Below are 14,867 nucleotides of genomic sequence, written 5' to 3'. Positions count from 1 at the left end.
AAATATTTGCTGTCCATGACTTAACACTTTAAAATCATTAATTTCTCAATCACTCCCTTACCCTTTTCAGGCCACAATTCATTGATACTAAAACTTCAAAATGGGTGCAAACCATTAATCTTTAACTCCAGAATTCCAGCATATATAACTAAAATTAAAGAGTTCAAACCCTGGTTATTATCTGAATTACAGTTCTTCTTAGATATTAATTACACCACAAAGATAAATAAAATAATGATATGGGACTCATTAAAAGCTTACATACATGGTACAACCATAACTTGTTATAAAACAAAATCAGAGAATGGGATTCTGAATTATTAGATTTACAATCCAAATTTTTGTCAGTAAAAGTTGAAAAAAATCAAAATCATTTGGAAATGAAAAAGAAAGTAGAAGTATTAAACAATAAATACAACAAAATTCTAACACATAAAACTAGTCTAGCTTTAGAAAAACTAAAAATTAATACCTTGACCACTTCTCCCAAATATCTACATAATTTATCTACAAGAATCAAAATACAATCAAAAGCTAATAACATTAAAAGTATCTTCCATGAAAAGAAAGGGAAAAATGCCTTGGATATAGGTGACATTATTGATGCCTATAGAAATCACTATATGGAACATTTCCAAAAAGAATATATATATATATATATATATAGATCAATTAAATCTAGATGAAAAATGTTCTAATATAAAAAAAAAAAATACCAGAAAAATTAAAACTAGATCTGCAAGCACCTCATATCCTACAAAGAAATTACAGATACAATAGAAGAGGGCAAAAATAATAACGTTCCAGATATAGATAGCACAATTATGGAAATATAGAAACTTTTTCCTTCAAAGATATTATCCCTCTTCCATAAAACTCTATTAGAAATTAAGTCACAAGCTTTAATACCACCCTCTTGGAGATATTCCTTAATCACACCAATCCTAAAGGAAAACAAATCCCCAAATCTTTGTACCTCATATAGACCTATATCATTATTAAATAATGACTGTAAGATATTTATGACAATATTAACTAACAGAATGAAAATACCACTATCCAAAACAATAAATAATGATCAAACTGGATTTATATATCATAGACACACACATGACAACATTAAAATGATAATTTCTCTTATAGATTATGTTAATAAAGGAAATAAAGCAACACTCATAATTGGCTTAGATATAGAGAAAGCCTTTGATTCCCTAAATTGGGACTATTTATTTAAAATCCTAATGCTATTTGAATTTCCTGCATCCTTTGTTCATCTCCTAAAGAGTATATATACAAATAATTTAGCGTATGTCAAGTTAGGTCCTTTTACCTCTGAATCTATACATATAACAAAAGGCACTAAACAAGGATGTCCCATGTCACCGATTCTGTATGCTCTGGCTATTGCAATATTGGCAGATTCAATTCGCAATAATATAAAAATCAAAGGAATAGATGTTTATGAACAATGCAATTCTAAAGTAATGCTATTTGCTGATGACATTACTATTATCTAATACAAAACAGACATTAGAAGAATTATATATAGTAATTGACAAATTTTATATGACTTCAGGACTCCATTTCAATAAATCAAAATCAAAATTTTTATTTTTAAATTAAAAAAAAGGGACTGCAGACTAAGGGGGATCACATCATAGGGAAACACAAATCTACCTTAGAATATCTAGGAATTGAGTTATGCAAGGATGATAATGAATTGGTTTCAAAAAACTACAATAATGTCATCAATACAATTAAAATCTCCCTGGAAAAGTGGAACACAATAATACTAACATTTGAAGATAGACTACAGTTAATAAAAATGGTTTTACTACCCGAGATCCTATATATAGTTGTGGCAATACAACTGTTACCAGAAAGGAATATACTTAAAGAAATAAACTCATGCCTAATAAAATTTTTATGGTTTCCCAAAAAAAAAACAGAATAGCTTTAATACATCATATCAGACCATGGAAACAGGGAGGATTAAACTTTCCCGATATAAAAATATATATAAAAGCATCAATATCTAAAACAATCTCAGATAGGATAAGTCCAAATCACTCTGCAAATTGGAAAGAATTACTAACTGTAATATCAATAAATGAATTTGATTTACAGAAGAAATCCAAATAACAGGTAAAAACTATTTGCCATGGCACATATTATGCATTAGTATGCAATATAACATAACTAAGCCCACTAAAACGTATATGATTAATTATTACATTGACTTATTTAGGAAAATTATTAATGCAAATATAGATTTAAAAATCTGGTTTAACATTTTAACACCATTTATATTCACAAGAACTTTCCACATAAAATATATAGAGAAATTATTAATTCCTGGGAACAGAAAGGATTTGTTTGTTGGCTCCAATGTATCAAAGAACTAAAAGTTTTAGATATGCAAGTAATAAAAGCAACATACAAAATTCCACAACATGACTGGCTAACTTTATAGAGTATTCTGTCATATTCACAAGATTTAAGTAGAATAATTAACACTTCTTCATTTAAAGAAATACTTAAATTTATGAAATACATATATGAAATCATATATAATGACTTTGACATGGGAAACAGTATTTCAAAATTTTACAAAATATTGATAATCTATAAAACAACACCCAAAGCCTTATATTGAAAATATGTAACAAAAGGACACTCAATACAGTTAACTGAAGATATTAAAACAAATATTTTATTATCGATAAAATATACATCCTTTATACAATACTGGAAAGTTTTTAATTGGAAATTGCACAGAGCATTCTTAACCCCAGACATAATCAGTAAAATTAGTTTTTCCATAAAAGGAATATGTTGTAGATGTGAGCAAGTACACAATGCAGATTGGAACCACATTTTCTTTGATTGTGTTAAAATTAAGCCATTTTGGAATGGTATTAATAACCTTCTACAAGCTTTATTTAATGAATCCTTTTTTTTAAACTAAAACTATTTTATTATTAAATGTGAATGAAGGTACTCCTTTGAATAGGTTAAACATGTATCTAGTATGGACTATACTTGCAATTTCAAGGAAGTTTATAACAAGAAGATGGAATACAAACACAATACCAACTTTGGAAGACTTCTACAGCCTACTGAAGGCCACATCATTATTGGAAATTAAAATTAAAGAACTAAGAATTTATACAAAGCTATTTATCAACAACCCTTGGGGAAAAGTCTTATCGTTGAGAGACACTATACAATAACTGATCACATACTCTGATAATGTATTGGACATACTTATAAAGTAACTGTATACATTAAGATCTGTTATAGTGTCAGACTAATGTAATTGGTGTACATGTTATGTATAAATACTATGGAATTCATTCAATTGTATTTGAAAAATAAAAAATTTTTGAGAAGAAAAATTGCTACTAGGAAATCATATGTGAATAATTGGAAAATACTTTATAGTTGGTGTTGACAGGACCATTTTAAGGCCTGGATGCCTCTAGTTCTAGAATATTCATATAAGTTATTATCCACTGATCTTTCTTACTCTTCTGTCAAAATTCATTTTTCAGCCATCTCTGCTTATCTGCCCTTAGATTTCCCCCTTTTCAACCTTGCCTCACATCTAACATTTTTTGAAAGGAGTTTTATATATCCGTCTGCCTAAAAAAATGGTTCTCCTCCTTTGGGTTTTAACTTTGTACTTGAAAAACTGATACTTCTTTCATTTGAATCAACTCATCAGGCTGATTTAAAATTCTTAACTTGGAAAACTGTTACTCAGTGCCCTGACTTTTGTGAGAAGAGTTACAACCTCTATCTAATTTTTCACAAAGATGATCATTTTAGAGAAAAAAATCCTTCTGTTATGTTTAAAGTGGTTTCAGAGGTTATTTTAAGTTAAACAATTAATCTCCCAGTGCTCTTTTCAGAATCTTAAAACAAAGGAGAAAAAATACTCTGGCTATCGAGTCAGTTTAGATACTACCTAGGCAAAACTCTATTCCTCAGGAAAGCTGATAAGCTGTTTGTCTTCTATGAAGGTAAGAGGAGAGGACAACCAGTGTCAGAGCAGGCAATTTGCAAATTACTGTCTCATACTATTTATTTTAGCTATTCACACCATAGCAAGCCACTTCCAGGCAGATTTAGGGCCCATTCACTAGAGCTTTGTCTTTTTTGGTGGCTTTCCGAAAGGGGTAGACTCTAGAAGTATTCTATAGGAAGTTTCATGGTCCTCTGTACAGAGCTTTAAAAAAAGCACTACAGACTGAAGTCCTTTTCCAGTTCTAGAACAGCCTTTGTTAGAACCATAGTCCAGGGACTGTTTACTGACTTCCTCCTCCCTTTTTGATTTCCAGTCTTCTGTAATCTACTCAAATTGCTTAGGGTACTGCATCAGTGATCTAATGTTGAACATACTGCAGTTATTTAAATGCACTTAGCATAACACAGATGTTCTAAAAGATCACTGTTGCAGCAGCCATTCTATCCCTCCAGCTCCCATTTCTTTTGGAATTTTTCTATATATTTAAGGTGTGGATATACATATATATATATATATATATATATATATATATGTGTGTGTGTCTGTGTGTGTGTGTGTGTGTGTGTGTGTGTGTGTGTGTGTGTGTGTGTGTGTGTGTGTGTGTGTATATATATATATATATATATATATATATATATGTGTGTATGTATATTTAGTAGAGAGTCTATTATCCAAACGAATTGGGACCTAGAGTAGTTCGGATAATCAAACTGTTCTGATTATCAGTCATACACTGGCACGGATAAAAAACTTCTAAAATGTTTTTTCTGCATGCAGGTAATACACTTTTCAACCATTCAGTGATTCCAGTGGACAATAAAGAATATTTTTCACACTTGAGCAGGCTACAAGCTCAAAAACATGCATAAGTGAATACGTATAACATTTGCATATTCAGACTTTGATTTTTCCTACCCAAATCTTTGGAAGGCTGTGTTCAGATAATTGATGTTTCGGATAATACACTCTCTGCTGTATACACTTGTGTACATTGTTACTACTGTGTTACATTTCTTAGCACTTTTTTCCCCTTTCATGGATATTGCCTCCTTTATTAGGGCAATAAAGCTATGACGATTTTGGTGCTCTGTCTTTATATATGTAGCACTGCTCAGGCTCCTGGCAGAATATGTGAAAAGTGTCCTTAAGCTTTGTAAAGTTGTCCGGCTAGCAGGGGAATGGAACTCAAATAGCTTAGGCTACTGCAACAGTGATCTATTACAACATCTGCTGTTAGGATATGTTTATTTACACAGCCATGCTTTATTCACATATTGCTATAACTTCTACTTACTCTATCCTCTGCATTTGATAGCCTTTCTATGGGTTGTGGGCTAGGGATGCTTCTCTTTCTTTGGATTATATAAATTACAAACTGAAAGATGAGACAATGCTGTCACACTGTGTATTCCATATCTGACCACCCAAACATTGTAAATAAACTATGTTGTAGCTGGAATGTTAGATATAGGGATGAAAGGGATAGAAACTCAAAGATGCACAACTAAGTCAAAATAAAAGCTCTGTCTGACAGCTCCCTGAGACAAAACTCCTATTTAGGCTACCTTGTGGTATAGAGAAATAGTTTCCATTTATGGTACTATTGAATCTTCAATTAGCTTATTAATTTATTTATGTATTTATTTTGCTTTTGTTTACTGGGATAGTCCAACTGGGTCACATGACCTGAGGCGAAAAGCTCCAACAGTTAAATCAAACATTAATCACAAGATACATTAGTAACATAAACATATATACATAACATAGTAGGTTAACAACTTGTACATAATTCAAAAATTCATTTAGGAAACAAAGATACAATATGTACAGGTTTTTTTAAAGATTTCTTGACATACAACAGAAATTTGACATTTTACATAATTAATTTTGCAAGACTGGTAGTTATACATATCGACAGGCTAACTTAACAAGCTAAAATCTGACTTTTCAAATGTGAGTAGAAGAGTATAGGAGTAGTAATGTGATAGGGAGGGGTGACAGAAATTAGCCCGGGGTAGATGCGTGGACATTGCCAAGAGTTATATGGGTATTCCTTTTGGCTGGCTTTAAATAGTGGTAATCTAAGAGTTAACCTGATGTTGGGAAGGAGAGAGTTCCAAAGCTTAGAGACTGAGTACAAGTATAATGCTTTGCCTGCTTTTTTTTTGGAGGGTTTGATGGTTTTGAGTAGATGTTTGTCATCTGATGTGGGTGGTCTGGTTGGCTTATATTGTTCAATAACATTTTCTAGGGCAGGACAGGCAGTGGGTTTACTGCTTAGGTTATGTGTAATGGTTAGTATAATGTATTTGAAATGTTTGGTAATTTAAGCCATTTGAGTTCTTGTAAAGGTTTACATGGTCTATATTATATAATCAAACTTTCAAAACTTCGAATCCCATATGTTCGACAATATATGATCGAAGTTCGAAAGTTTGAATATATAATAAAAAACAAAAAAACAAAAAAAAAACCTCAACAGAGCAGGCAGGGGCACAACTGAGTTTTGTAGGTGAGTGATTAAGCAAGATCCATAGAATAGGAAGGTTTTTGGCAGGGTAGACTTTGTAGTGTTGGTCAGGTATTGCTTAGTTCAGTAGAGAAGTTCTAATTTTTTTGTGGGTTTTCTTAATGTTTTCTTGGACATGCAGGTCAAAGGTGAGTTTGCTGTCAATAATTACTCCTAGTAGTTTAGTCTCTTGAACATTTTCAAGTATTGTTTTATCTTCAGAGAGGATGTTGAATAGGTTGGGGCTGGGTATGGTTTTGTTTGGGTAGAAGATAAGTTTAGTTTTTTAGGATTCAGAAAGAGCTGACCATGTTTGAGCCATGATTCGATTGCAGTACCTGCATTTTAGGTTTTGTTTTGTAGGTCTGGGAGTCTGGGAGGTACAGATTAGTGCTGAGTCATCTGCATATTGGATCAATTTTCCAGGGGGGTGAGGCAGTATGCAGGTTGTTTGTAAATATGTTAAATAGTAGTGGTCTCAAGATAGAGCCTTGGGGAACCCCTGTGGGGTTGTGAAGGAGAGGGGATAGATGGTTGGACCATTCAATGGCTTGTTTCCTGTCTTTTGGATAGCTTTGGAGCCATTATATTGTGGGAGTGGTACAGCCTAGGTTGGATGGAATATCCAGTAGTATTGGGTGAGCGACAGTGTCCAAGGCTTTTAAGACGGTGAGAAATACAGTGGATACAAAGTATCCCTCATCTCTGGCCTTGTTGACAGTATCAGCAAATGATAGCAGAGCTGAAAATGTGCGGTTGTAAGATGTGAAGTCATGCTGGGAAGGGGCGAGTAGGTTATTTTGGAGTAGGAATTTCATAAGTTGTTGGTGGACATATCCTTTCAGGATTTTTGAGATGGAGGATAGTATTGATATTGGGCAAAAGTTGGACAGCTCGGTGGAGTGTTCACCTTTTTTGTATTGGTGTTATGTGGGATAGTTTCCATAAGTGTAGGGACAACAAATCCAAGAGAGATCTGTTTTTGAGGATGCTACTTGCATAAGAAACTGAGTCTGCTGTGAGTTGTAGGTATTGAGGTGGGAGATTGTCTGCTGAGCAGGGCTTTAATTTGAGCAGAAGATTTGTTTACTTTTGAGGTGGATATGGGTTGGAAGGAGAATAGGTTTTGGGGTGTTTGGCTTGATAGTTTGGAGGGGTGTTTGTATGATCAGATCTGGGTGAAGTATGATTATTGGAGTTTAAGGTGGGGTTTTGTTGGGTGTAGTTTGAGTTGATATTTGTGGTTAGTAGGTCAGCTATGGATTTGATAAGTGTCTATTAAATTCCTCTGCTGTTTGTGTTGGGGGCATCAGGTGATGGGGAGAGTTGTTTTGGTGTACCTGGGTTGAGGAGCTTAGATACTGAGTGCCAGAATTTTTGGAGGTTGTTTTTATGTTGTGACTGAATATGTAATAAGTTTTTTTTTACTTTCTTCAACCCTTTTTTGTTACACTGTTGTGGAGTGGTTTTAAAGGCTTGGAAACTTCCAGAGGTTTTGTTGAGTTTCCATTTGTTCATGCAGTATCCCCTTTTTCATTAGATCAGCACATTCAGTGGTTATCCAGGAGGTTGTGTGCTGTTTTACTCTTTTAGTATGGACAGTGGCTAGACTGTTTAATATCTCAAAGAAGGTGGATTTGAAGTGATGTACTGCTTCTTCGATGGGTAGAGTCTTTAGCAGTGCCCAGTTTATATTAAAGAGTAAGTTGTTGAGAGATTGTTGGTTGTGTTGTTTTGTATTTCTGACTGATTTTAATGAGTGTGTTTTTGGGAGGTGGGTACCGGTTCTAGTGGCAAATGGAAGCTGGTTATTAAGACAGATTGATAGTGTGCCAGATAATGTGAAATTAGCTGGGTGGGATACTAAGATCCAGTCCAGGGTGGAGTGAGAAGTGTAATCTTTATTATACCTTGTAGGGAATGTAATCAGTTGTGTGTAACCTGGGAAAATGACAATACTTGTATAAAGAAGTACTAGCTGTCCTTTCATTGATGGCGGGTTAAGATTTTTTCTGTTATCTGAAATGTCCGTCATGGGGGTTGGGGGAGTTTAAAGGAGGCAGGAAAATGGTGAGATGCAAACTGGTAGACTGGTATGTGTAGAAGCGCATGCAGACTTCGTACACTGACATCCTTGTATTTCTGATTAAAGGGGGAACCCGTAACATATTAGATAGCTATAGAAAAAAACATTACAGCCCTGCAGAATGACTGCCTGTCATGGGTTGCCATCTTGAGAAGGAATGGCCCCAGAGCTTGTCATCAGCAGTGAAACAAAAACATGATTACCTTTGTTTGCAAGTTGCATTACCAGTCTTTGACTTGCACATTCTCAATTTTCTTACTGAATTATCTTTCTGTTTTGGCTCATTTACATAATTTTAGAGAAAGAAGTGGCATTATATTTTTTGGTTCATTTGATTTTTAAGCTTTAAATATATAACTAGAACTAGCAGACTTCGTGTTTTGAGGAGACAGTTAAGTTACGCAAGACTGGTGAGAATGTGTCCACCTAGGCTGATCTGCAAGACCTGTTTTAATGAGCTTTGAAATGGTATATTATGTAGTACCTTATAAATTTGCTCTATTTTTAGTTCCAAATCTTATATAAGAACAAGACAGTGCTAAGCGAGTCACTACTTTTCTGTGAGAGTAACATAGGCTGCATTGTTACTTTTAAGGTCTTATGAAGGCTTGGTATTTTCCAGAACTTTAGGAAAAGGTTGCCAGCAGTCTCTGTAGATAAGAGTAAAATGGAGAAGTAGAAATACAGACAGCCTTATAGTTAACTTATCAGAAGTATGATACAAATCTCTTAAAGCTTTTAGGATTATATCTCTGATATTTTCTGGGAACAACTGACTATTACTTTTTCAGGTATGACAATGTTACATTTTGACCTGCTGCAATCAGACACATTTGAGCATATGCTCTCTGACATCACAGAAGAAGGGTAGGGAGAATATTAGAGGCACAGCGTGGGTGGATTAAAATGGGGCAGTAGCCTTGGGTGCAGGCTGTTAGAGGTTGCAGTTGGCAGATGCAAACCAGATGGTAGTGCTGTACCAACATTCAAATTACCATGCAGTTTGGGAAATGTTTTCCTTTGAGAGAGAGACTTCATTTTGTTCTTTGCTTAAAGGTTGTTTCACTTGGGCTTTACATTCTGAAGAGGTGTATCACCCAACTTTCTAAAATATATATGGGTTTCCAGATGGATGATCATTTTAGCAACAATCTTTTTCAATGAAATTGCAATTCCAAGAGTGAAAAAAGACAGCTTTTTGTATTATGTGAAGTAACTTCTAAAAATTGCATCCTATTTACACACAGTCCATGTTGAATAATGTTTTGAAAATTCTGCTGTATCTAGTTTAAACCATGCTTCAAAGATAGAATCATCCAGTACATTCCACTTTACTCCAGGCTTTATGTAGTACCTTATCATATAAAAGCCATTGGATTATAGTGAGTCTAGTTTTTAAAATGTTCAAGTATCTGTCGCCAGCCATTGGCCTGTTTTCATACCTTTGAAGGATGATTTTTTTTTTTTGCCAATAAAGTTCTTTCTTAGTTTCCTTTCTCCTTGTCCAGCCCTTTTCATATGCATACCTGGTACAGTAACAGATGAATGACTGAAGACAACTCCAGCTGTTTTATTTATATATTTATTTATTTGATTATTTAAAGTTTATTGACCAGGGCACAGCATATTTATATGATTATTTAAAGTTTGTTGACAAGAGTAGAGCATAGATCCATCTGATTATTGCCAGGCTCAATCCAGGCTGGGGAAAATAAAGTCCTTCCTTCACTATCTTCAAAAAGATCTTGATTTCAGATTAACAACTGTAGGAGGATGAGACTTCCAAGATGGCTGCATACAGAGTAGCAGCTTAGGTAGGTAGGTACTAGGATATCTGCCCAAGGGCATTTATAAACCTAGCCAGAGTGTGTCGGCTTTTGCCGCCCCATTGATTATAGGTTCATAGGTAGGTACTAGGCTATCTGCCCGAGAAGATTATATTACCCCAGATGGGACTCGAACCCAAAATCCCTGACTTAGGAGGCCAGTGCCTTATCCATTAGGCCACTGGGGCCCTAATTAATTTTAACTCTCCCATTGTGAGAACAGAAACTCCACAAAGAGAGCAGTTAATTTGTCTTTTGGGGTAAATTTAATTTACTGGCTAATATGGATGCCAGCAAAGAAGAAATATAGAGAACCTGAAAGAAAATCAACCACAAAAGGTGAGAAGAAAACATTGGCTGGGAAGAATCCTGCAGCTGTTCAGAAAAAGCAATTCAAGCTCTAGCATTGGTGCAAGACATGTCTTCCAATAATTTAGAGGAAAAATAAGTCAAATGTGCTTAGAGTTGATTAAAATAAATGAAACACTGAATGTGTATATCAACTTAAATAACAAAAGGTAGAAAAATGAAACAAGCTTTAAACAGATATTCAGTTGTGCTGATAAAACTGCAACAATCAGTGGCTGAAATGAAGAAAAGGCTGGCTGAGTACGAGATTGCTCAAGAAGAGGTGTTTCAAAAATGGTAGAATTAGGTGGTAGAATTACATGTAGAGCAAGTAGGTAAAACCTGAGATTTTTCTGCTGTAGCAGACACTGGAAGGAATAACCTATAAGCATCTGGACTGGTATTCCAGGGCAGGAGTTGTTAATGGAAAGGGCATATCATATGTATACTCTGAACTTGTCCATAAAAAAAGAACTGTATTCCTGAAGAAATTAAGGTATGGGTCATGGTGTCAAAAATAGGGTGGGAATAAAAGAAAAAGAGATATGGTTAAGAAGTAACAAGAATTATTCAGAAGGACTTGCAAAGGTTAAAGTATTGCAGAATAAAGGGAATCTCTCAGAACAAGAAGAGGAGAAACTGCAGAGTGTTAAAGAAAAAATAAGGGAGTACTTGGATATAATATGCATGGATTTAGAAAGATTACTGTTAACCAACTGTGTTTTGATAATAACTCCAGATCACAAAACCTTTTACCACGATGACAACAGAAAGTAGAAAGGGTTGTTGCCAAACTTAGGGAGCCTATAACAAGGAAAGTAACCAGAGATGCTGTAGCGGTATTAAAAAATATTTTGTAAAGTTTATGAAAATTTGTATAAAGCAGAGAAATATAGAAATCAAGAAAAATCACCAATGGAATTATTTGTGGAAGAATTAAGTATTCCAAGGCTAATGGTACATGAGGCTCAAGTATTAGCACTGAGGACAGAAGAAGATGAGATAAAATGGTGATGAATAACCAATCTACAGAAAAGTTTTCAGGTGTAGATGGCATTCCTGTTGAAGTTTGGAAGCTAGGAGGGAAGAAAGTGCTAAAGATCTGGAAGGTTTAGTTTAATCATCTTTAAAAGGAGGGGAAGCACCAACATGGTGGAAGAGAGCTGTAGTGTAGTGACTGTACTACCTAAAGATGGTAAAGACCCATCAGATCCAGCTTCATATAGCCCCATTTCATTCTAAACCATGCTTATTAAGTGATCTGAAGTAGTTGACTTCATTTGGTCATCAACCTGTAGGTATTCGGATCCGGATCGGATCTGAGACGGCCGCTTCACCAGCTTCTGATCCGAGCTCCAAGCTGCTCCCCTTACCCATAATACCCCTCTGTGTCCTTCCTTCCCTCAGATCTTATTTACCACTTTCCAAGCCAGCAGCATGGTCTCGAGCTCCAAGTGAGTTAGTGTTTTTTGGGTAAGTGTTCAGCTTGTTTGTTAGTTAGCTTCGGCTAATATTGTTGATGTTAAGTTGTCAATCTCGCCTTCATTCTTGCTGGATGGGTTCGGAGCCGATCCTCGGCTCCGACTCGGCCAATACTAAAGCTCGAGAGCTTATTCCACCGGCTCGAGGCTCCCCTATATCCCACAATGCTAGGCGGTAACTACTCAGATCTCGTTTGCCGCTTAGCTGACGAGGTGCTTTCTTCTACCGGCTCTGGCAGGTTAGTGAGTTTTCTTGTTAAAAAAACTTCGAATTCTACCCCTATCCTTTCTATTTAGTTTAGTTTTTATACAAAGTGTCCCTTTAGTTTAAATTGGGTCCCCCTTGTGCTTGTATTCCCATTTTATCCCCTTTTTAACATTTAGGCCTTTGGTCCACTCCCTGTTTTTTCCCTGTCCTTTCAGTGTGACTGGATTTTTATTTGGTTAAAGGGTGTGTCTGTGTGTTGTGTTTGTGTTACATACAGTATTTTTAGGATGTCTAAAGACTCCAAGGTCTCAGGTTTCAAGAAGTGTGATTCGTGCTGTCAGAAAATGTCTCTGACAGACGGTCACACTTCTTATGTCGATTGCCTGGGACCTTTGCACCTGCAGGACTCATGCTGTTTGCCATGCATTCAGCCCTAGAGTCCTGCAGGAACGCAAAAACAAACTCATACTTCGTGGTTTGTTAAAGCCTGAAGGCCCCCCGACCCAGTCTGCATCGGGGAAGCCTTCAAAGACTTCCAGGCCGTCGGCTCCAGCTTCAGAGCCATCTTCTGCGAGCATTAAAGCTGCTTCGACATCGGCTCTGGCTGGAGTCGATGTTTTGAAGTCTCAAACTGTTACCTCGGCTCCGGCCGGAGCCGAGGTTGTCAAGACTCAGTTGGCCCCGATAGGCTTATCGGAGCCACCTTCAAAGAAGAGGTCGAGGTCCCCTTCCATCGGCTCCATCCACTCAGCTCTGGGATCCTCTCTTCTGTCGGAGCGGAGCCATAGGTCTCATTCCTCTCGGTCCTCCAGGCTGTCAGACCATGACTTACAAAGGGTGGTGAGTAGACTTCTCAAGTCCGAGGCACTGGCCCAAATGCTGCATAGCCCTACTCAACAGTCAGCGGCTATTCCCATCCCTGATTCTATTCGTCCTCCAACTCCTTTGAGTTCGGAGCCGGGCCTCATCGGAGCCATGGCTGTCGGTGCTTCGGAGCCGATACCTTCCCTTTCGGCTCCGTCATCTGTGCCGATTTCCTCCTTGGAGGGATCTCGGTGCTGAGCTTCCCTCATCGGCTCCGAGGGGGCGAGTGGCATCGGACCCTTGTCTGACCCCGTTCTCCCTTTCAGAGCGTCTGCGCTGGTGAGTTCGGCTCCAACATCGGCCTCGGAGCCGTCCCTGTCGGTGCTGGGGGGGGTCCTTGTCTCCTCGGAGAGGGGACCTCCGGCCTTGGCTGATAGGGGCGCCTTCGAGGTCATGCGGAGCATGCTAGACCCAGTGTCTACCCCACAGTCGGCTCCGTCAGCTCCTCCCTCTTCATTGCCTGCGGTGGTTTCTACCCACCCCCTTGTAACAGACCGTAGAGAGCCAGCTCCTCAGGTTTCCCCATTGGGAATATCCTCCTCTTCCGAGGCCTCTCCTGATCTGGTAGGAGAACCCCCTCGGAAGAGACAGTGCAAGAGGAAGCACATTGACTCCCCTGAGTCTATCACCTCTGACACTGACTTGGAGGAATCTGAAGGTTCCCTTCGGTCCCCCTCTGAGGATGTCTGTTTTGCTGACATCCTTGAAATCCTGAAACAGAGGGGGAACTGGCCCGCCCTTAACCCTTCAGAGGACGAGTTGGTTTACCTTGAGGCATTTGGCTCTCGCCCTTCCACCTCCTGGGTGTCTCCTCCCTTTGACCCCCTCATGGAAGTGGTGGGAAGGAAGGCTTGGACGGCCCCTGATTCAGTGGAACCTACCCCAAGGAGGCCATCAAAATTTATTACTGCCGCAAAAGAGGTGTCTCTGTTGATGCCATGGTGGTGGCCGCAGCCACTAAGAAGGAGTTAGCCGATCCTTCGGTACCTGTCCATCCTCCTAATAAGGAGTCTAGGACCATGGATAGGTACGGTAAGCGGATGTTTTCATCAGCAACCTTTTCCATGCGGTCGCTGAACTACTTGTGTCACTTCACCCATCTCCAGAGGGATTTGCTCAAGGATATGGGTGAGGCCATGCAGGATCCAACAGCTGAGGGGTTCCAAGACAAAATGAACTCCCAGTTGGCAACCCTGAATTCGATTGTCAAATCCTCCATGCGGCTTATCTCATATGCGGCTGATGGGGCGAGTAGGGTCGCAGGCACAGGTGTAGCTTTACGATGTCACGCCTGGATGTGGCTTTGCAATTTTGCAGACCCTTTCAAGGCGTCCTTCACCAATTCCCCCTTTGATGGCTCAACGTTGTTTGGACCTCAGGTGAAGGATACATTGACTAGGTGTGAGCAGGAAGGTAAGACTCTCTCTGCCATGGGAGTCCATTTTTCTACCCCTTCTAGACCTTATCCAAAAGGTCAGGGGGGGGAATGTGGTTCCGCAAACCACAGGGAGTCTC

At 37.8% G+C, this 14,867-nt stretch overlaps 1 protein-coding gene and 1 non-coding gene across 2 annotated transcripts in view; one reads left to right on the top strand and one right to left on the bottom strand.

The window, feature by feature from the left end:
* ADGB (androglobin) overlaps positions 1-14,867 on the top strand; it is a 4,124,629-nt gene that overhangs the window by 481,440 nt on the left and 3,628,322 nt on the right. The window lies entirely within an intron of this gene.
* TRNAR-CCU lies at positions 10,567-10,639 on the bottom strand. The gene has a single exon. It is a non-coding gene; the product is annotated as a tRNA-Arg (tRNA).

The sequence above is a fragment of the Protopterus annectens genome, chromosome 1.part0 (genome assembly GCF_019279795.1).
Source record: "Protopterus annectens isolate FY-2018-M chromosome 1.part0, PAN1.0, whole genome shotgun sequence".
NCBI classification, from domain to species: domain Eukaryota; kingdom Metazoa; phylum Chordata; order Ceratodontiformes; family Protopteridae; genus Protopterus; species Protopterus annectens.
This window is presented reverse-complemented; position numbering and strand designations above follow the sequence as displayed.